We start from the raw sequence: 21,630 nt of genomic DNA on the forward strand, positions 1-21,630 counted from the left end.
TATTTCAAGTCAATCGGAGGTGTTTTTCAAGAGTTATCATCGTTTTAGTAGCCATGCTTTCCCGCCATGCACTCCAGCTTGTTTGATCGAGCCGTGCTTCCCAGCATCCGTCCGAGCCATGCTCCTCAGCCTTCCGTCCGAGCCATGATGACATTACATTCCATTCGACGCACACAGACTCGATCGCACATGTCGGGAAGAAAGACGTTTGGTTTCACACGCTTCAGGAGATTACCGAACCGACGCTTTACCTTGTCGTTTTAAGTTTTAGGGCTTTCCATGTTGGACTACTATATATACATTTTGTTAAGTCTTTGCTGAGACATCTTATCTTTTAATCTCGTTTTCGTTCCCAGAAGGTTTCTGAACCTAGCCACCAATACGTTCTGAGACTTGTATTCCGATATTTTTGAGATTTATTCAGATTTTGCATTTGATTCCTTCTACAAAGTTGTTCATCTTATTTTTATCTATCTTATTATGCTTGATTCAATGATTTCTGTTTTTGCATCCTTGACTATGATTTTCTGATCCGAGTAATGTGTTAGTTCTTGAGGATGGGATAGATTAGGTGGAAGATCTTAGGATGTAGAGTGTTTAAGCTTTGATTGTATGATTCCCTTCTGGACTAGAGTTAGAATTACTAGTTTCTCTCTGATCAATTGGAACTAGGTTCGAGACATTTCCGCACCCAAAAGGTGTTTGATGAAATGTCTGACCAACTAGTGCCAGAGACTTACGTTCCTAGCCTAAGAGATTAGTTGTCTAGGATATTTGTTGACGTGAATGAACTTGTTTGTCATGCCTGCTCGACCACGTTTCTCTAGCGAGAGCTAGGTATGGAAGTGGTTGAGTCTGAGTAGCTTTTGCCAAGAGATTGGATTAGCTAAGTTGTGATGTTCATTGTTTAGGGATACCTTGCTTGTGGTATGTTAAACACTCCTTAGACTAGGATACTCCACCGACATCAATTACCCCATTCTCAGGACTTCTTTCTTTCTGATTTTTATTACATTCCTGGAACTGTTTCGTTTGTTCATGCTTAGAATCGTTTGCGTTTTTATTCACTTTCGCTTCTTGTCATGCATTCTTGTTTCTAGTTCTGTGACTCACTTCCGTTTTGCATTTTGATCATTCTAGGACTGTTAGATAAAAACACTCTTTGAATTGGCTTAACTTGTGACATCTTCAAATTGCATTTTGAGTGATAGTAAACTTTCCCAACTGGATTGACACCTTAAGTACTACAACTACGTAAGGTTAATTGAACCTGCTAGGAGACACAAAAATCTTAGTATCAATTTGGCGCCGTTGCCATTTGGGATTCTTTTTGCTACATTTAAGATTTCAAGTTTTGCAAGATTAAGTTCCGTTACACTTATCATTCCGAGTACTCACTTGTTTTTGTTTTCTGCTTATTTGTTTTGCATCTCAGGTTCCTGTTGATTGCAACCTTGCATGCACACCAGATCAAGAGGGCATCAGAATCTCCTTCCTGTGATCGACGAAATCAACCGGTTGCAACGCCCACGACAAGCTCGTCAACCCATTGAGCATCCCGCACACGTCACTATGGAACAACAGCATGAACCACATCAGGGACCGCGAAACATTGGTGCTGGGGATGCACCGAACACTCATACTCAAAAGTGGTCTGATCACCATGATCCAAGGAAACAAGTTTCACGGGTTGCCTATGGAGGATCCACTTGACCACTTGGACGAGTTCGACCGTCTTTGTGGTCTCACCAAGATCAACGGCGTTAGTGAGGATGGTTACAAGTTGCGCCTCTTCCCTTTCTCCCTAGGAGACAAGGCTCATCAATAGGAGAAAAACCTTCCCAAGGGATCAATCACGACCTGGGATGGTTGCAAGAAAGCATTCTTGGCCAAGTTTTTCTCCAACTCTAGAACAGCACGCCTCAGGAATGAGATTTCCAGCTTTAGTCAAAAGAGCTCAGAATCATTCTGTGAAGCCTGGGAGCGTTTCAAGGGTTACCACAGCCAGTGCCTACACCATGGTTTCAGCAACGAGTCACTGCTGAGCACTCTATACCGTGGTGTACTTCCAAAAATCCGCATGCTGCTTGACACTGCTTCTAACGGTAATTTCTTGAACAAAGACGTTGAGGAAGGATGGCAACTGGTTGAGAATCTCGCTCAGTCTGACGGCAACTACAATGAGGATTATGACCGCACAGTTCGCGGTGACGCTGGGTCTGAGGAGAAGTACAAGAGGGACCTTAAGAATGTCAATGACAAGCTTGACCGCCTCTTGCTAAGTCAGCAACATACTTTCCATTTCGTATCTGAGGATGACCCTTTTCAAGTTCAGGATGGGAAGGGTGAGCAGTCTGAAGCAATCAACTACGTCCAGAATCAAGGTGGATACAACATGGGTTATAACCCCTACAAGACGAACTCCAATTTGTCTTACCGGAGCACCAATGTTGTAAATCCACAAGATCAGGTGTACCCTTCTCAGCAGCAACAACAAGGTCCGCAAAAACCTTTTGTTCATTACAATCAAGGATTCGTGCCTAAGCAACAGTTCCAGCAACAGTTCCAGCAAAGTTCTCACGCTCCTTCCGGACCACCACCAGGATTTTCCCCTCAACAAGTTCAACCTACTCAAGCTCCAGATCAAGAAATGAAGCACATGCTGCAACAACTTCTTCAAGGTCAAGCTAGAGGTTCTCTGGATACGGCTAAGAAATTTGTTGAACTTAGTCAGCGGATGGAATGTTCTTACAATGATCTGAATGTTAAGTTTGAAGCTCTTAACTCCAAGATGAAGTACATGGAAGGCAAGACTGTTTCTACTTCTACCCCAACAACTGGCCAACTACCCGGAAAAGCAGTTCAAAACCCCAAGGACTATGCTACTATCCATGCCATCACCACCCAAGTTGTAGATGTACGGCTCACTGAGGACACTGAGAGTTTAGATGGGGAGGATTTTCTTCAAGATGAAGTTCAGATAAAGGATCCTGTCGAGGGGCTCAAGGATCCAATTGAGTCAGCCAAACAATCTGATCCTGAAGCTACTAAAGAACCCACTGCTCCCAAGGATAAACCTGTGAGATTCATTCCTCCACAATACAAGCCACCTCTACCATTTCCAGTGAGGTTTAAGAAGCAGATTACTGAGAAGTACAAAGCTCTGTTCGAAAACCAAGTCAAGGAGATTGAACTTAGGATGCCTTTGCTTGATGCATTTGCACTTGTGCCTCAATATCAGAAGTTTTTAACTGACTTGGTAAGCGAAAAGACCAAAGAAAAGGAAGAGATAGCTAAAGGAGCTCAAGCTAAGGCTCTGGAAGATGAGAGGGTAGGGCATGACATAGGTGAGGTTATTCATGAATGCAAGGCTGTCATTCAGAAGATGATTATCCCAAAGAAGCTAGAGGACCCTGGTTCTTTCACCTTGCCTTGTTCTCTAGGTCCATTGGCCTTCAAAAAGTGCCTATGTGATCTTGGTGCTTCAGTAAGCCTCATGCCACTGTCTGTAGCTCAGAGGCTAGGATTCAACGAATACAAGTCATGCAACCTCCGCTTAATATTGGCTGATAGGACTACTAGATTGCCTCATGGTCTATTAGAGAACCTGCCCATCAAAATTGGACAAGCTGAGATTCCTACTGACTTTGTGGTGCTGGGAATGGATGAAGAGCCTAAAGATCCACTAATCCTAGGAAGACCTTTCTTAGCTACAGTTGGTGCAGTCATTGATGTCAAGAAGGGGATGATTGATCTCAATCTGGGTAAAAACTTCAAGATGAAGTTTGATATCAGGGATTCTAGGAAGAAACCAACTATTGATGGACATACCTTTGTGATTAAAGAGAAAGATCAGAAATCTGGGTTTGACATCTTTGAGGATGTGAATGAGGCAGAAACTGAGGTTTTGGTAACCAAAGAGAAAACTCAAAGTGTCACTCGATCATTCTCCAACTCGAGTGCAGTCGTTACCCTCCCTAAGCGTCAAGACCTACTTCCTAAACCTCACCAACCGCAAGAGTCACGTCCCCCCGCTCTTAACAGTTTGTATGAACTACAAAATACTCAGATTCTAAGGGATTCAGTGAAAGAGTTAACAGCTATGGTGAAGAAGATGAGTGGGAAAATCAAGAAGCTCCAAGGTACAATGAGAAGTTCTCCTCCAAGGAAATTAAGGAAGAGGTATGGGATAATGAAGAAGAGGTGTTGCAGAGTTCAACCACCACTGTGCGTTCTCAACCATCATCGACTCGAACAAGGTTCAACCGACGGCGTGGAATCAGACTCGACCCATCCCGAGAGGTTCATCACTCTGCACTCGCTCGAGCCATGCCTCCGCTGTCACGCTCGAGCCAATCTCACTCCGCACACGCTCCAACTACCACACTCGAGCCACTCAACCCAACACCCGATCGAGCCCCTCTCTCGAGCCACACACAAAGTCTCTAGCGAGCCAACTCGTCAGAGAACACTCTCTCCGGTTCCCTCCCTAGCACGTCAATCTTCATATGTGTCACGGGAGCGTCCGCCTTCACCCGCTCCTTCACGCCACTCGTCACATGAGTCCAGGGAGAGAAGGAGACACGGTTCGCGAGGTTCCAGAGCCTCTTCTAGTCACCGATCAGCGCGTTGTTCTGCAGCTCGAGATGAGCATGAGGTTGAGGTTGAGCGGCGAGCTGAAGCTCAAGGTGATCATCAGGGCACGCAAGCGGTTGAGCAGCAAGTCGACCAACCAGCTGATGTCACACCCGTGAATCCCGAACAAGGCGAAGGACAGAGTCAGTTTCACGCTCCTCCTTGGGTGAGCACGGACTCCTTCTTCTACTACTGAGGTACTCCGACCTTTCCTTTGTACATACCATTTCATTCCTGCATTGTTTCTGTTGTGATTCTTAAATCCTCCTACAAATTTTTCTTACACAGGAGACTGTGTAATTTAAGTTTGGGGGTAGGTTTGAGATGATGTATCTAATGTCATGTTTTGTGATTCTTATTTCAAATTTTTGCATCATATCATGTTTGAGTACGCATCCATCTATTTGCATTAAAAAACCATAAAAATTTGAAAAAATTTCGAAAATTTCCACAAAAACAGAGTGTTCATGTAGTTTGCAATTGCATATTAGGATTGAGTCTAGGTTTATTCATATAGGGTTGTTGCATTTAGCATAGGGGTTGATGATGACTGTAACCTTGTTAGCATGTTGGATTCAATAGGATAGGATCAAGGCCCTTGTTCTTAGTTCTTTGATGCTTGTTGATTGAACTTGAAAATTTAAGATTGAAGCATGTTTTGGATTGATATCATTCCATATCTACTTGAACCTAATCCTGACTTGCAATTATCCTGTTATGCATTGAAGTTGAACTCATGGATACCATATACATACTTGGATTGTCTTTCACATTTTTACCACCCTTGTCAATCCAAGTAGCTGATTCCCATCTTTGGAACAGTTCTCCGCACCCTTAACCAACCGTTCTTTCAAGCCAATTGTATTCTTGAGTGTCAGGCCTTTTTCCGAGTTGAGCTTGTTAGAAAGTGTTAGGTTTTAACCGACAAGAGTAGGATCCTGTGTAGTTCTAGTTCGCGTTATCCGGACTAGTAGGACTAGGTGAGAACTCGAATTTTGGGTATTGTGTATGGATTTGTGCAGAAGAGTGAAGTGTAAAAAGAAAGTAAAGGGTAGAAAATCTTTAGAAGGGGGATGTGTTTTCAAGGTTTACAAGTCTAGTAAAGGATTTGGGTTGAGCAAAATAATGAGTTATTGGTTCTGGGCATAAAACGAAAAGATTAGACAAAGAAAAGAAAGTAAAATGTTTAAGATGTCTAGATTCCTTAGAAGAAAAGAAAAAGAACCTTACTGATAATAAAGATATCCCAATCCGCTATAATGATAAGAAGTGAACTCCTCCTAAGACCAAGTGTAAAGAATGAAAGATTGGGTTTGAGACAATGTTTGTGATGAAGGGTAGAACCAACTTCGGTTTGGAACGTTCTTTGGGTAGACAGGGCGCTGCTCTTGTATGTATCAGTTGGTTTCAACCGTTAGCCTTCTCTTAAGCTCAACTCATTTTCGTGAGAGAACCTTGTCCTGTATTGATGAAACCACTCGAGAAGGAGACCATCTAAGTCTCTAACCTTTCACCCTAGCCAAATGAGTTCAACGACATTGCTTAGCTTGATTCACGGTTCTCTGTTAATGAATGTTAAAGGGAATGATTGATAGGATTGCATGTGTAGAAAAAAAATAGAGTTCCTTCACCATGCATCATAGAACTAAAAACAAGGACCTTGATTCTAACTATTTTATTTAGCATGATTTAGGTTCTGAGACCCCATCTTCACACCTCTTCTCCATACTCTATTCTTGATTGTTTGCTTGAGGGCAATCAAAGAGTAAGTTTGCGGGAGTTGATATGTCTATATTTTGTCTCTCCTTAGCCTATTTTTATCATGCATTTAGCTAGGATAACTCATTGGTTTGCATCGTTTTCTGGTTCTTTCTATACACTTTGCACGTCTAGGTAGTTCTTGCATCATCCTTGCATACATTGTGCATTTTGGAGTATTTCAGGTATTTAGGAGATGTTGAAAGCCATTCTCGTCCGAGCCATTGTCACCATCTCTATTTCGTCCGAGCCATTGTCACCATCTCCGTCTCGTCCGAGCCATTGTTACCATCTCCGTTTTTTCCGAGCCATTGTCACCATCTCCGTCTCGTCCGAGCCATTGTCACCATCTCCGTTTCGTCCGAGCCATTGTCACCATCTCCGTCTCGTCCGAGCCATTGTCACCATCTCTGTTTCGTCCGAGCCATTGTCACCATCTCCGTCTCGTCCGAGCCATTGTCACCATCTCCGTTTCGTCCGAGCCATTGTCACCATCTCCGTTTCGTCCGAGCCATTGTCACCATCTGCGTTCCGTCCGAGCCATCCGTTCGAGCCATCCCACTCGAGTGGGATTTAGCTTTCGACGTCTTCATCAAAGTTGTAGGGAATTGAGTTATCTTTCCAATGCCGTTTATTTCAAGTCAATCGGAGGTGTGTTTCAAGAGTTATCATCGTTTTAGTGGATGCGTATACACCACGCTCGAGCCATGCTTCCCCGCCATGCACTCCAGCTTGTTTGATCGAGCCGTGCTTCCCAGCATCCGTCCGAGCCATGCTCCTCAGCCTTCCGTCCGAGCCATGATGACATTACATTCCATTCGACGCACACAGACTCGATCGCACATGTCGGGAAGAAAGACGTTTGGTTTCACACGCTTCAGGAGATTACCGAACCGACGCTTTACCTTGTCGTTTTAAGTTTTAGGGCTTTCCATGTTGGACTACTATATATACATTTTGTTAAGTCTTTGCTGAGACATCTTATCTTTTAATCTCGTTTTCGTTCCCAGAAGGTTTCTGAACCTAGCCACCAATACGTTCTGAGACTTGTATTCCGATATTTTTGAGATTTATTCAGATTTTGCATTTGATTCCTTCTACAAAGTTGTTCATCTTATTTTTATCTATCTTATTATGCTTGATTCAATGATTTCTGTTTTTGCATCCTTGACTATGATTTTCGGATCGGAGTAGTGTGTTAGTTCTTGAGGATGGGATAGATTAGGTGGAAGATCTTAGGATGTAGAGTGTTTAAGCTTTGATTATATGATTCCCTTCTGGACTAGAGTTAGAATTACTAGTTTCTCTCTGATCAATTGGAACTAGGTTCGAGACATTTCCGCACCCAAAAGGTGTTTGATGAAATGTCTGACCAACTAGTGCCAGAGACTTACGTTCCTAGCCTAAGAGATTAGTTGTCTAGGATGTTTGTTGACGTGAATGAACTTGTTTGTCATGCCTGCTCGACCACGTTTCTCTAGCGAGAGCTAGGTATGGAAGTGGTTGAGTCTGAGTAGCTTTTGCCAAGAGATTGGATTAGCTAAGTTGTGATGTTCATTGTTTAGGGATACCTTGCTTGTGGTATGTTAAACACTCCTTAGACTAGGATACTCCACCGACATCAATTACCCCATTCTCAGGACTTCTTTCTTTCTGATTTTTATTACATTCCTGGAACTGTTTCGTTTGTTCATGCTTAGAATCGTTTGCGTTTTTATTCACTTTCGCTTCTTGTCATGCATTCTTGTTTCTAGTTCTGTGACTCACTTCCGTTTCGCATTTTGATCATTCTAGGACTGTTAGATAAAAACACTCTTTGAATTGGCTTAACTTGTGACATCTTGATTGCATTTTGAGTGATAGTAAACTTTCCCAACTGGATTGACACCTTAAGTACTACAACTACGTAAGGTTAATTGAACCTGCTAGGAGACACAAAAATCTTAGTATCAGTCTCTTCCATCAACCTCGACCATCCTTTGTCCAAATCACTGGAAACTCTAACGATTCCTGACCCTTTCCCCGTCTTGGTTCATCTGTCAACTTGATGACTTCTCTCGCAAGTCTCTTAGTCTTTCCTCGAGTTTTTCTTGTTTCCATTTTCTCGAGGTTCCTCCTCGTCTTTGGACATGTTTCTCCGTCGGGTCCATATTTCCAGTTACGGGTCATTACAGATCCCCCCTTTCTTTGAACACAATGCACTGGAAATATACAAGTACTATCAGAGATAGGATAGATAACTTCAGCGTCAAGAAGCTTCAATATTTCATTTTTTACTACTTCCTTTAAATTCGGATTCAGCCTACGCTGAGGTTCCACACTAGAGTAGGACTCATCTTCCAAATTTATCCTATGGGTGCAGAGATCGGGTGAGATTCCCTTAATATCATTTAGAGTGTAACATATTGCTCGTCTATTATTTCTTAATTTGGTGCAGAGCAGTTTCATATCTTTTTCCGTTAGGCTAGAATTGACAATAACAGGATAAGTTGAGTTTGGCCCTAAAAAGGCGTACCTTAGCCCGGATGGAAGAGGTTCTAGCTCCACTTTTGGCGCCTTCAATTCCGACCAGTCATCAGAATCTTGGATTGGTAGCTTGACAAGAGGATCGATCATGCTGCTCGATGGGATGATCGGATTAGTGATCGGGAAGTCTTTTGGAGATGCATGTATCAAGCTGCTGCACGACATTACGCACGAGGTGGTGGTTGGCTTAGGGCAGATTGTAGATTTGCTGAAGTTTCCCTTTCCGAGCACCATTTTTTCCTCCAGGGTCTCCCCTAGATTTTCACATAATTCTGACTCAATGACCGACCTCTCTGTAAGTATCCAACAATTCCTTATAGAATCCTGATTCTTGGTGCACATATCCTTCCGAACTATCCTTTGTCAAAGTTGTCTGCAAACAGTCACCCGTTGTCACTTCCTCAAACATTTCTTCACCTAATTTGTCTAACTCTTTACTTAGATTATAGATGAAGTGTACATGCAATTGCAAATATATGTCATGGAAAATATTCATTTATATGTTTATAAATTATGAATTGTAAGGAAAGACCATTGATAATTAAAAAATTAAATGCACTCTGAATTTTGAAGTATATTTGTGAATTACTATTAAATAAATGTTTATAATATGTTAACTTTCTCTTTATAACTTATTCCTCTTAATGCTAATGTAAAAGCAGATCTTTTGGTACGAAAAGTTCGTATCACCCTGCATTATGTCACTTTTGTAAACAATGTACCCACCAATTGGTTCTTTTGAACTAATCTATTTACGCTGTTGACAAAAAATAATTATAATATGTTCTTGAAACAAATGTTTTGTAATAAAATCATATATATAAAAGTAGAGTTCTGATCTCTCCTTATTGGTCAATTTGATATTTAATTTGATATTTAATATTTATTTCTAATTAAATTTAAAACTGAAATTTCACTAATTACTACTAATTTATAACTGAAAATTCATACTTTAATTTCACTAATTACTACTAATTTGTAACTGAAATTAAATAAATTGTGAATTGACTATTGTTTTCCTCCATTCATTTTCAATTAAACACACTATCAATTAAAATTGTAACTCCACTAATTAAATTATTTTAGAAATAACTTCTATCACTACAAATCCTATAAATAACCATTCTCACATCCTCCTCCACCATATCTCAAATTCTAAATACTTTTTTTTTTTTTTTATGTTTTTGCATGGGTTGAAAACTCATTGTAAGTATTTTTTTTGTTTACAAGCTCACTGTAAGTGTTTAATTATATATTTTGTTGGATATATCTTATATTGTGTTTTCAATTTTATTTCTTTGTTTTATGTATTGTTTCCTTTTTTCTTTGTTTTCTTATTATTTTTAATTTTAAATTACATATGATAATAAAAAAATTACATTACATATATATAATAAAAATTTGATGGCTATACAAAAAAAATATCATGCAGATTCTAAAAATTATTAATTTTGATCATTTCACAATAAGATAATCAAACTAAAGAAATCATCTTTATTCTTTATCTAGATATTTGATTATTTCTTACATAATATATTTTATTTGTAAAAGTATGCAATGTTTTAAGAAAATAAACTATTGTAATACAATAATTAAATTAATTTTGTTAATTCTCTCTAAGCTCTAAAAAATGTAATACATATTTTTATTGTACTCATCATTATATTTAGTTGTTGTGATCCAACATATAATTATATGGAGCTCTTGATTGCACTTCATATGATTTCATAGGGAATACATTTAATTTGTTACATACAAAATAATTTGGATTTTAATTATTTTACTCTTTAGTTTTTTTTCAGCATTAACTCTTTAGTTTATGTATTAGTTTATATCATAGTAAATAATCATTTTTACACACACATATATATATATATATATATATAATTTGTTCAATTTGCTCTTTATTGGTCAATTTGCTCTTTAATGTTTTAAAATATAATATTTATTTGGGGGAAAAGCAAAAATGCCCCTTTTTCCCTTCCACTTTTTAAAAATGTCCTTGGGAAGGGTCCATTTTTAAGGGTACCCCTTTTGGTGAAAAAGACTTTTTTACCCTTAATGAAGAAAACCTAATTTTCTCTCCACTTCGCCGTGCTTCTCTCCTTCCTCAACCGACGATTCTCTCTCCTTCGTTCATCGGCGATTCTGCGCGGCGATTCACGATTCTTCTTCGCGGCTATTCTCGATCCTTCTTCGCGGCGATTCTGCGCTTTCGTCTCTCGTATACGTAATTCCCGACATTGATTCTGGTTCTATCGCAGGCAGGTTCATTCTTTCTTTTTTTCTTTCTGGGTTTATCAATTTGGACTATCGCTTTTTTAAATTTAGGGCTTTTAGATTTCTTTGATATCGATTTGGAATATGTAAACTCTTTTAAATTTGGATTTATGTTCTTTTAAAACAGTTTTTAAAAGCCTCTTCAGTTTCTTTGATATCGATCCAGATTCAGATCTGATGCATTCAGATCGATAATTGTGTTTGATATGGATTTGAAATTAGTAAAGTCTTGTAAATTTGGATTTTTGTTATCTCTTGTAAAACACTTTTTGAAAGTCCCTGTTAAACCATTTGATATCAATTTTTAGATCGGTCGTAGTTGAATTATGTCGATAAAGTGTGTTGATAAGATGACTTCAGATCGATAACGTGTGATGTTGATTTTTAAAAACCCTTTTAAAACTCTTGTAAATCCGTTGAAAAGTCTAATTAAGTGTGTTTCTTTAACAGATGGCATCAACTGATTTTGAACCCCTTGCACTACCAACCAACATATGGTATGGGTTTAGAACCAATTGTTGGAGCAAACATATGTCAACATTCGGACTTAAGCCTAGTTGCCAAAGTTAAACATACATTAGGAAAAGCATCTTTCACGAAGCTTCAATCTTCCTTCCTTGGGCACATCATCAATCTTTCTGCCAGAGACATTGGATTTTCTGGGAAAATATTCCACTACTTGATGCTGAGAAGGCTGAAGACAAGAGGGAGAAACTTATGGTTTACAGTCGACATGCAACCTCTTCGGTTTTCCATGAGAGAGTTCTTCCTTACAACAGGTAATTATAAAGTGTTTGAAATGGTTTTAAAAACCTTTTAAAACCCTTTTAAAAACCTTTTAAAACTCTTTTAAACTCTTTTAAAACCCTTTTAAAATCTATTGTAAAGGGTTTTTCCCGTTTTAAAAGTTTTAAAACCCTTTTAAAACTCTTTTAAAACTCTTTTAAAACTCTTAAAAGGTTTTAAAAGGGTTTTAAAAGGGTTTATAACCTTTTTAAAACCTTTCAAAACTATTGTAAAAGGGTTTTTCCTGTTTTAGAAGTTTTTAAACCCTTTTAAAACTCTTTTAAAACCTTTTAAGAGTTTTAAAAGAGTTTTAAAAGGGATTTAAAAGGGTTTTAGAACAGTTTATATTAGGCAAAGTTTGAACAAACTAACATCATTGTTTTATTAAACATAGGGATTCAATGCGAACCTATTCATAGAGAACCAAGGAATAACGGCAAAGATCCAATTAGTGAACCATATTCTTGGGCGGTGAGAGGAGATTACACTTTAACTCAACTTCAATATCGACTATTTAATGAACCAGAAGAGGGTGAAGAACCTTTGGATGACAAGGAAAAGGAATGCCTCGCTGCAGTGGTATTAACAGAAGGTATTTTGATGACATCAAATTCAACAGAGAAGATACCTCTGTCTAGGCTGAAGCATGCATCAGATTTCGAGATGTATACAGCCTAACCATGGGGCAAGGAAGCGTATAACATTCTCGCCACATGCATTCAGAAATTCGATAAAAATACTTGGTTCAAAGGTCAGTATAGTGTCAAGGGATTTCCCATGGCATTATATATATGGGCCTTGAGTGCTGTTCCAATTTTTGGTGATAAATTTGCGAGAAGATGTAATTTTTCCAGAACATTCTATCCACTGATTCTCAACTGGCAATCAAGTCGTTTTGCAAGGTTTGATGATGTTGTTGAAGCTATTAAGACAGCAACTTGTGTAAGTTTTGAATTCTATTAAAAGTGTAGTTTTGATTATTCATTGGTTATCTATATTTGATGAGTTTTGTTTTGATGGATTTTGATTATTTTTGTAGGTTGAAGTCAAAACAATAATTGGAGATCCAGAAGAATATAAGCATTTGGTTGATAAAGATGACAATGATTTTGAAGAAGTTATTGGCTTGGTTATGAAAGGCTATAGGTTGAAGAAAGAAGAATGGTCTACAAGATTAGTTGATATTTACTGTGCTTTGGGAGAGTTGGGTGACAAAATGGGGGAAAAATTGCCAGACTTTGAGAAACAAGAGAAAATGGAGAAAAATTTGTCATATTCAGAAAAACTTGACATAATCCTCTTTATGTTAGATGACTTCAACAAAAGACTAGAAGCCATTGAAGAAGCTGTCAAAACCACATCAGGGAAAGATAAGGATAAAGGAGTAAGATTACAAGATCGCACCTTTTCGCATATATTCGACACTAAACTCTTTAAACTGAGGTCTTTTTTTTCTTTTCCCTTTGCAGTCTCACGAAGATGAAGATGGACAGAATAGAAATGAAGAGGTTATAAATGAAGAGGTCAGTATCTATTTTAAAAGTTTTTCTGTTTAAAAAGTGTTTTTAACGGATTTACAGCATAACACTGATTAAAGAGCAACCATAGTGACTTAAACCTTTTAAAACCCTTTTGAAACAGAATGTAAAACCTTAAAAATGATGTTGTTACATGTTCTTTTTTTTTTTGTTGCAGGCTGGCAAACAAAATGTTGATGGAGATATTGCTAGAGAAGATTTCGTAGAAAGCCAGTCTGCAGATTCTGTCCGTCCATCAAACACACAAGATGGGAGCTACGCTGCAGATGATGAAAACACTCAAAAAACTGGTGGTGATGATGGTAATTACTTTGAAGAAACACCAAAGGTACATATATCTAGTATTTTTATAAGTTCTCAAATATCCTTTTAAAAGCCTGTTGTAAACCACAATTGTTATCATCTTTGAAGGATAAATCTCCTTCTCCACGCCCTTCTACACCAAAATTTGATCTTCTTTCTGAAGAAGATGAGGATAGTGGAAAAGATAAAAGCATTGATAAAGAGAAAGGAGCAAGCAGTAAGAAGAGAGTTTTGAGAGAGAGAAAACAGGTAAATCATTAATTTTTTATATAGTTGTTATGAGTATTTTAAAAGATTTCATCAAGTAAACCAAGAAATGATGAACTGCAGAGAAAGTGTAAGCAAAGCAATGATGGTGATGATGATGTTATGAACAGAAAAGAGGTTAGTAACTAGTTGTATAATGTTTTACATTTTATTAAATGTTTTACAAAAAATTGTATTTTCTTGAGGCACTACAGAGGAAGAAGCGTAAACCAAGTGACAACCCAGATGCTGATATTCAAGCTAGAGAAGGGGTATGTATCTAACTTAATTATTTATTTCTATGAGATATTTAAAATGTTTTCCAGTGTATCGATATAAAGTGCGAAATTTTTTTGTTTTGTAAAGCCACAGAAAAAGAAGATTAAATCTGATGATGTTGGTGGTGTGCAAAGAAAAAGTGAACGAAATACAATTCCTTCTATTCACACTCAGCCGCCTTACACGGCCGAGAAGAAGAAGGACCCAATACTTTATCCTTTTTCCAAAGTTGATAAGACCCGGTTAGATGTATTTAGTGACTGGAAGAATTCAAGGAAAGCAAAGTAAGTTTTAGTTTCTAGCAACAAAAGTAAAAGTTCAATTAGTCTTTTAACAGATGTATTCATGGTTTTGTAAGTATTCTTGATTATTCTGTTTATTTTTGGATGTAGGCAACTAACAATTCTGGGTAAAAAAGTTGATGCCAAGTGGTTCACAACACTAGAGACGCCAGGGAAGTCGTTAACAACAATGGTATGATAACAAAGCTTAAGGTTTTACAAATGTGTTGTTAACGTTTCGTGGGGTTTTAAAAAGGTTTTAAAAAGGTTTTAAAGAGTTTTAAAAGGGTTTTTAAAAGTGTTTACAAGAGGTTTAAAAGGTTTTAAAAGGAATTAAAATATGTCTTTTAAGCGTTTTCAAAGATTTACAATGTGTTTAAATTGGTTTACAAGATGATGTGTGACCGGGTCTGAACTTATTTATATGAGTTATTTGACAACAAGACTTGTTCTAATCTGTTTTTTGTTGTTGTTTAGCATGTTGATACAGTTGTGAAGTTGTTAAGCAGAAGAGAAGAAAGTCATCCGCACTTCTATAAAAGCAAATCATTGACGTTGGCTGAAACTTCTTTTTTGAGAGAGATTGATGAATATTACTCAATATTCGTTGACAACAAAGATGAATATGAGTTCCCTGAAGAAGGATTCAGTCAACTCTTCAAGGAAGCACCTACAAACAAAATACTGGCGCCAATGTTGGTTAAGGAAAGGCTTTGGATGCCATTGATGATCAATTTGGAGAAGAAGGAGATGATTATCTACGACTTGGGCAAGCATTTCTACACCAACAAAATTAAAGACAAACAGGTGGGTGCATATGCTGTTGCAATGCCTTATATTGCCCAGAAGAAGTTTGGGATGAAAAATGATACAGAGAAATCTCCGTTCAGAATCAGTATTATAAATTGCATACCTCAGGTAAATACTGTTGAGCTTGTTTTCTAGTTTTTTGATATGGTCTCTGTAAATACTTTGGACTCTTCACTTTGTCTTTTCTTGATAGGTTGATAAGATTGAAGATAGTGGTGTCTTCATGCTGAAGACAATCGAATGTTTGGCTATGAGCATAACAACACATGGCAATCTTAAAAATGAGTCAATTGGTGATTTACGGAAGAAAATGGCGGTTGATATCTTTGCTAGTCAGTGTAGGTTTTTACATGGTTATTTAAACTGGTTTTAGATGGGTTAACAACTTTTGTATTGCAATGTATTTTAAATGGTTCTAACATCAATTATATTATATTTGCAGAATTACAAAATGACTAGGATAATGGAAGTTTGCATCTTGCTGGTATATGAACGTGATCGCAGGAATGGTGCTTTAGATTATTGCATCAAGAACAATATTTTAGTTTTTTTTACTGTGACACTATTCTAAAAATATGTTAAGTTACTCCTTTTATATATATACTTCGTTTAAGATTAAGTATTTACAATGAAGTTTAAAACGTTGTTTATCATTTCCGAATCCTTTTAAAAACTTTTTAAAACTCCTGTAAATCCTATAAAATTTATTGAAATACCCAAAAAAATCCCTTTTAATCCTTTTAAAATACGTTTTAAAACACTTGTAAATCCTTTAAAATCATTGAAATACCCAAAAAAATCCCTTTTAATCCTTTTAAAATACGTTTTAAAACACTTGTAAATCCTTTAAAATCATTGAAATACCTAAAAAAAACCCCTTTTAACCTTTTAAAACGCTTGTAAAAACTTTTAAATGGTTTTAATACTATATTTTAAATGATTTTACAATGTTTTTGTATAATAAGGGTGAAAGCCCTAGGCCTAGGCCCAAATAGTAAAATATAACCTCCACTCCCCCCCCCCTGTATCAATTGTCCCTAAAAACTAGGGTTTCTCTTTCAAAAAGTACAGTTTTCCGTCTGGGAGGTTGAATGCGCGAAATTCACTCAAATCTGTATTTGCTTAAATTGGGTTCTCGATTTCGTCGGATTGCAGTCACGAAATCGTCGGATTGAAAGTAGAAGTCGGCTGATTGGGTATGCGAGGACTTCAAATTGCAATTTCTCTTTGTCGAATTACGGACTCTTCTTCTTCCTCGTTTTTCCTCTCAGTCCTCTATTCGAATTCGTCGTCTCTTCTTCTCCCTTTTGTAAGTTTGATTTGGAATTTAATTTTGACTTCAATTTCTATTTCAATATGAAATTTTATGATGTTTTGGTGAACTCGGAATACGAAGGTTGGAAATTTATCAATATCTTTAAAAAGTTTTAAATTGGTTTTAAAATAGGATTTATAAGGGATATTGGGTGCATGCCTTGAATATGTTCTCTGTAAACAATGTTGACAGGTTTTGCGATATGAGTAATTTTGAAGATTCCGCGAAGAAACTGTGCTTTCCAAAAAGATTAATCACGCCAGGCACAGAGGGAGATACATTAGAAAGAGTTACTAAATATTCTTCAGAGCAAGCTGTTTTGGCGAGTGTAAAGAATGCATTAAAAATAAAAGAGTTCCAGCAGTTAGAGAAGTCTTTCTTGGGTCCAATTATAGAATTTGTTAATCGGAAAAATATCAAGTTCTCGAGTCAACTGGTCCACCACTTACTACAGAGGAGGATTTTGTCTGCAAAAAACGAGCTCTGGTTTGCATTTGATGATCAACCTATGCGATTTTCGCTAAGGGAATTCGTCATTACAACAGGCCTTCCCGTAGGCACTGTTCCATCAGGTACTGTTACATCGAAAAAAGATTTGTGGATGAATGATAAAATGACCTGCAAACGTCTTCTTGATACTTTGAAAGTTAAAGGGAAAGACATGAAATCTGAGGAAAGAATTAGATTAGGTGCTTTGATACTAGTGGAGGGGATATTGATAGCTCAAAATCCATTAGTTCAAATTCCCTTAAAGAATTTGCTGAGAGCCAGTAGTTTTGAGAATTTCTGTAAGTATCCTTGGGGTGAAATTGCTTACGAATCATTAGTGAGAGATGTGAAACAAATGACTGTGGGAACGTTGGCAAAGAAACAGTATGGAATGGCTGGCTTTCCATTTGCAATCCAAATCTGGTTGTTATCTTCAGTTCGACAGCTAGGGGAACATTTTGGTGTTAGGGAAAGCATTTCAAGCCAAAATCAACATCTCCCACTGATCTTGCAATGGCAAAAGACATCTTCCCCAAGATTCAATGAAATAAAATTTGTTTTCGAGTCTTGCAAGGTACCATTACTTCTCTAGAACTATTTTTTTTTTGTTTTCCAACAGTTTTAAAACACATTGTAAAACCTTTTTAAAAAAATGTTAGTAATGTAATTTAGATTTACAATGTGTTTTAAACTGGTTACAAGACTTTACAACGGATTTACAAAGGATTTCTAGAGTTATAAAAGAGTTTTAAAAGGTTTTAAATATCTGTATAAGATTTTTGAGATATAATATGAATCAATTTATCTTTGCAGTTTGAAGTGAAAACAATTGTCGGTGATCCCGATGAATATAGCCATTTGGTTATGCCACCGAATGATGAAGACAAGGATTTCGACGAAGTTGTTAAACTTGTAATCCAAGGCTATAGGATGACTAAGGAGGAATGGATTCAAGGATTTATTCAAGATGAAAAAGGAGAAAAAAATCAAAAAAAGCGTGTGAGAGAAGCTGCAGGGCCATTCTTGAATCAAACTAACAAAAAAAAAGAATATCTTTTAGTGAGAAAATTGACATGATTTTAAAAACATGTCAACTTACTCACAAAAGATTAGTGAGACTGGAGAATCATGTGGGGATCACTACTGCTGCTTCAACACCACAGTGGGAATCAAGGGCATTTCAAGAAGAAGAAGTACCAGCCTCGGCAACTGCATTTCAAGAAGAGGAAGTACCAGCCTCTACAACTGCATTTGAAGAAGAGGAAGTACCAGCTTCTGCAACTGCTTTCCAAGAAGAGGAAGTACCAGCCTCTGCAACTGCTTTCCAAGAAGAGGAAGTACCAGCCTCTGCAACTGCTTTCCAAGAAGAGGAAGTACAAGCCTCTGCCACTTCATTTCAAGAAGAGGAAGTACGAGCCTCTGCCCCCGATTTTGAAGATGAGGAAGTACCAGCTTCTCAAAGTGAATTTGTAAGTGAAATAAAAACTTAATTCCTTTTAAAATCATTTTAAAAAGTATTTTAAAGAGCTTTTAACAAAATCATATAAACGTTTTCAAAGGTTTTGCTAGTGTTTTAAATGTATTAAACAAAATTTACAACATTTCTAGGTATCTAAAGAAGATAATCAACATGAGAAACAAACTGACTTGAGAGGGGACCCAAGTGTTATTCCTGAAGAAAAAACCCAGGATACTAATGAAAATGATCCACAAGAAGAGGATATGAATAATGATAAGGTATGTGTTACTTGAATATGATCGACAAATTTTAAATACCTTGTAAAAATATATTTGAAAATAATTTACATATGGTTAAAAAAAAATATCATTATTTATGCAGGATGAGAAGCCTAACAGTGTTGATAATGTATACTCAAGCCAAGAAGAAGCGTACACTATTATATCGGATGACGAAGAGTGTATTAATATTTCAGATACTGATGAAGGCCCAAGCCAAGAAGAAGCTCCCACTCAACAAGAAGACCCAAGCCAACAAGAAGCTCCCACTCAACAAGAAGACCCAAGCCAACAAGAAGCTCCCACTCAACAAGAAGACCCAAGCCAACAACAATATCATACCAGCCAGGAAATGGGCAGTTGTAAGTTTTTGAAGTCTTTATTATAAATGATTTTCCCTGTTGAAAAATGACATATAATATTTTGTTTCTTTTGTTTGTATTAGTGCAAACACCTACTACGCAGGAGAACAATTTAAGTTATGAAGAAATAAAACAAATCGAGGAAGTAATAACTTCTTGGACGAAGACCAAGGACATCAGAACTATGCTTTCGTCAATTGATAACGTAAGTTTGAAAAAATCATATACTTGTTATCATAGGTGTTAAACATTAATTAAATTTGGATGTTCTACATTGTAGTATCTTTGGCAAGGGAATAAGTGGGAAAAAGTCTATGCCATGGATTTGATTACTAAAGAAGATGTAAAAAAAGTAACAAGGAAGGCAATATTACTTCTTCATCCTGACAAAATTCCTAAAGATGTTACTCCACAAATGAGATACCTTGGTACCAGAATGTTTACAAAATTAAAGGTCAGTGAACCTCGACTTTTGTTAGATTTTATGCACATTTTACAGTTATTTAATATTAACTTATATTTTTGTTTTCTTTTGCAGGAGTACAAGGACAAATACGTAGGTTAAGGAATTTGGCATCTTGCTGGTCGCATCAAGAAGAATAATGGCATAGTATTTCAATGTTTAGTTTGCAAGTAGATTTTTAAAAATTGTCTTTTTAATGTTATGTTATTTTTTTCGCTTGTAAAACTTTTTAAATGGTTTTAATCCTATAAACAGTTTAATTAAACATGAGTAGTTTGTTCAAACTTGCCTAATATACGAGGTTATTGCTTAAAAAACTGTTTTTTTAAACCTTTTAAAAGGGCTTTAAAACCTTTTAAAAGGTTAAATCTTCTAAAACGGGTTAATATTCTTTTAAGTTTTAAGGGTTTAAAAGGTTTCAAGAGAGCTTTAAAAGATGAAAAACCTTTTTGAGGGTTTAAAACCTTTTAAAACGAGTTTTAAACCTTGTATAACCTTTTAAAAGAGGTTTTAGAAGTTTTTGAAAACTTTTTTAACATCTTTTAAAAACCATTTAAAAATTATTGCTGTTATATAAACGTGATCACATCAAGAAGAATATTGAATAGAATAGTATTTCAATGTTTAGTTTGCAAGTATATTTAAAAAAAATAGTTGTTTTAATGTTAAGTTATTTCTTATTGCTTGTAAAACCTTTTAAATGGTGTTAATGCTATAAATGGTGTTAAACTGTTTATAGGTTTTAAAAGGTTTTAAAAGCCTTTTAAATCTTTTAAAAGGTTAAATCTTCTAAAACGGGTTAAAATTATTTTATGCTTTAAAAGATTTTAAAAGGTTTTAAGAGAGCTTTAAAAGTGTTAAAAACCTTTTAAAACCTTTTTAGATGGTTTTATAACCAATTAAACCCTTTAAACCTTTAAGATTATATCTTGTTTTTAGAAATTTTAAAAGGTTTTACAAATGGTTTATAATGATATATATCAATTTGGTTTGCTTTTTTAAAAGCTTTACAAGTTGTTTCTAATATTAAAACAGTAAACTCTGAATAAAATATTTATTAAAATAGAGTTTACAAGAGCAGAGACTGAAATGTTTTATTAAAAAGAACAAAAACAAGATAAATTATTCAAGAGTTCTTAAAAATAGATATGAACTATTTCAGGTTCCTCTCCCAGCATATTTATTAGTCATCTCTCTAGCCATAGCTTCAAACCTTCTCCTATCAGATTTGTAGAGGTTGGCAAGATATTCAATGGTCTGTCCCTCATCATTGACCTCTGGTTCAATCAACTTCTCCACTAATTCCTTGAAAAGCTTAACAATGGACATGGGAGACCAAGAGTCGCGCCTCAACACTTTTAGGTAAATGCCTCCAATATCTGATACATTTGGGTGGCAAATTCTTGTGATGAAAATAACCTGCATTATCAAGAAATTTTAATTAAAAAACTATTGAGTTGATGCAAAAAAGGAGTCCTAATAATCATGCTTGCTAAAATAAAAAGGAGTATAATCAAAAATAGATACCTTGGGGGGACTTCTTGGGTAATCAGGTGGAAAAGTAACCTTAAGTTTAAACACTCCCCCTTCATAAGGAGTACTCACCGGTCCGATTAGAGTAGCCTCACAACGGAAAATGTCGTCATCAACAGTTACTAAAAAAAAGGCAAACACTCAATCTCTTTTATCCTTAACAGTAACACAAATCTACTCTGAAGATGCATGTGTTTACCTGCTGTGATGTTTGGCGAAACATCCCTGTTCAGACATCTCAGATCAGTCTTTATAAGGCTTGAAGCAGGACGACGGGCCATTTCAGACG

General features: G+C 36.6%; 1 non-coding gene and 1 pseudogene across 1 annotated transcript; both read right to left on the bottom strand.

Moving 5' to 3' along the window:
• Positions 1-1,918: 1,918 nt before the first annotated feature.
• On the bottom strand, positions 1,919-2,025 carry LOC147919714 (small nucleolar RNA R71). Its single transcript, XR_015594239.1, has one exon. It is a non-coding gene; the product is annotated as a small nucleolar RNA R71 (small nucleolar RNA).
• An 18,941-nt stretch (positions 2,026-20,966) lies between these two features.
• Positions 20,967-21,622, bottom strand: LOC147919715 (ubiquitin-conjugating enzyme E2 4 pseudogene; annotated as a pseudogene).
• Positions 21,623-21,630: the final 8 nt, after the last annotated feature.

This window comes from Camelina sativa, chromosome 20 (genome assembly GCF_030686135.1).
Source record: "Camelina sativa cultivar CO46 ecotype springtype chromosome 20, ASM3068613v1".
Lineage (NCBI taxonomy): Eukaryota > Viridiplantae > Streptophyta > Magnoliopsida > Brassicales > Brassicaceae > Camelina > Camelina sativa.